Raw genomic sequence first — 2863 nt, 5'->3', positions numbered from 1 at the left:
TTTGCTTCATCTTCCTCATCATCAAAGGGGAATAATCATAGTATCTATCACATAACATCATTAGGAAGACAATGAAATAACATAACATTCATGGGGCATATTAAGCACTCAAATGTTACATATCATAATAGCATGTGAGTCATATAATGAGATGCATGAGACATTATACAAGAACTCAGAGAAGTAGTCGCATCTTAACTCAGCCAGGAGGAATCAGTGAAGACTCCTAGAGACCCTTCTCTAACTTTACACTTGATGGATGTTCAAATACTGCATTCAGTTAAGAAGTGATGGGCTAAGCATTTGTGGAAAAAGTGGGTGCCCTTGAGTTGTATCCTAGGATTCTGATCCTGAGGCTTTATCAACAACTCATTTACTCCAATGATTGTGTTGGAGAAGAGAAAGCAATGTTCTTGGTACTGATGGCTGTAAAAAAATCATTACCAGTGCTTCTTCCCTTCATTACATCCCAGCAGATAGTCCCCAAACCCCCCTTTAATGGCAGATTTCATGGTTCCATTAGGTGGATAAACTCTGAGTCTTTAAGGGCACAAAGCATCTCTTTTACTCATGGAAAGGCAGTGTGAAACAGCTTCCTGTCCTGTGCATCGTTGCAGGAGCTCTCCCAAAAAAGTTGCCAAGACAAACAGAAGTTTAACTTCCTGATCTTCCTGAATACTCCAGTGAATTATTATCAAGTGGAAATGCATGTAATTAAGGTGGGCGGAAGGCGGGAATTGAATTATGATAAAACTCATGCCTGCTGATGTGTTTGATGACAGAGGAGAAAATCATAAAGGGAAAGATGATGAATTTCTGTCTTTTCTCTGGGAATAACTGACTTAGAATCAATGTAATGAAAAATTGTCAAGTGAACACAGAATGGCATAGAGAAAGGATAAGTTTCTGATGGAAATATATTAGCTCACAGCAGAGCCACACTTTCCATTTTGATCTCTCGGGGGGAATTCCACCAAAAATGTATTACTTGGAGAACAACTATGATCATGTCACTTTCCTATTGAAAAGCTTTCAGTGACTTTCCCTCATTTCCTACAGAACAAAGTTCAAAGTCCTGAGCATGGCATTGAAAGACTGTTATAACTGACCCCAATCTCCCTCACTAACCTTATCTCCTCCTTTACCTAATATACACATATGTATATGCACACACATAGATCACGCACTCTAGTACACTCCAGATTAAGTATATCGGTCAACCTTTCTTAAATATACTGTATTCAGGTACTTTGCTCATGCCAGAATTCCTTCCCACCAATCTCCAAAGATCAGATTCCAACCCCACCTAAGATCCAGTTAAAATGTCCTTTCTTTTATCAGGTCTTTTCCCAGAGCTAGAATTAATCTCTCACCTCTCACTGATCCCATGGATTTTCTCTAAATGGTAAGTAATAGTACTTGTATTACTTAGTAATGCATTATACTACTTTAAATTATTTTTTGATAGATTGTCTTCCTTATTATCTTGTTAAATCTTTGAGGGTAAGAGCCATGTCTTATTCATTTTTATACTTTCACTGTGCCTGGAATAGTGCATTGTATGACATTGGCTTTAAAAATAATTCCCCCTTTTTGCTTTGGCTATCAGGAAGCTCAGAACTAAGTTTTCAGTTTCAATTACAGTAGCTTTTCATTTGGGTTCTCTGTTCAGGTGATGTCCTCACTTCCCTACTTGTTTCTCATCTTTGTACTCTTATTTTATTGTTTATTGTACTGGGTTTTTTATTGTAAACTACTTCAAATTCATTTTGGAAGTAGACAGGCAGAAATAATAGTTATAAAGTTTGAAGGGAAGTCGGTATTTTGGTTAAATGTATACATAAGTTATGTATACGTACCAGATATTAGCATCGTCAGGGAGGCAGACAAGGGAGATAAAAAGAAATTTTAGGGGCGCCTGGGTGGCTTGGTCGGTTAAGCCTCCGACTTCAGCTCAGGTCACGATCTCACGGTCCGTGAGTTCGAGCCCCGCGTCGGGCTCTGGGCTGATGGCTCAGAGCCTGGAGCCTGCTTCCGATTCTGTGTATCCCTCTCTCTCTGCCCCTCCCCCGTTCATGCTCTGTCTCTGTCTCAAAAATAAATAAACATTAAAAAAAAAATTTTTTTTAATAAATAAAAGAAATTTTAAAAAATCAGTTAAAGATAATGCAGTTGACCCTTGAACAATACGAGTTTGAACTGTGTAAGTATACTTATACCTGGATTTTAAAAAATAAATAAGTGTTCTAAGTGTATTTTCTCTTCTTTATGATTCTCTTAACATTTTCTTTTCTCTAGCTTACCTTACTGTAAAAATACACTATATAATATATATAATGCACAAAATACATGTTAGTTAACTGTTTATGTTATTGGTAAGGCTTCCAGTGAAGAGTAGGCTATTAGTAGTTAAGTTTTGGAGGGAGTTAAAAGTTATACATGGGTTTTTGACTGCAAGGAGGTGGACATCCCTAACCTCTGTGCTGTTCAAGCATCAACTGTAATAGTATCTATATTGAGATTTGTAGCCCTTCAGAATTACATGTGATCTTCCCAGAAACTTCATGAAGAATGTATGACAGGAATCTTCATTAATCTTCATTTAATCCATTTAACATGGATTAAAGCAGACCAAGGCTCAGGAATTAAGTATCTTGCTCAAGGTCACACAGTTAGAAGCAGAGCTAGGTACAGCTCTTTGAGGACCCTTTTGTAAGTCTTACTCTAAGTACCAATCTACAAAAAAGCCATCCCAGGGCAAGCAGGCTTGGAGTGGTGGGCTTAGGGTGGGAGTGGCTGTTCACTGCTAATGTCATGATTTCTGGCTTCTTCCACTACCTTCCCATCCAGCTTCCAACCTGTA

This window comes from Panthera tigris, chromosome D1, assembly GCF_018350195.1.
Source record: "Panthera tigris isolate Pti1 chromosome D1, P.tigris_Pti1_mat1.1, whole genome shotgun sequence".
Lineage (NCBI taxonomy): Eukaryota > Metazoa > Chordata > Mammalia > Carnivora > Felidae > Panthera > Panthera tigris.
This window is presented reverse-complemented; position numbering follows the sequence as displayed.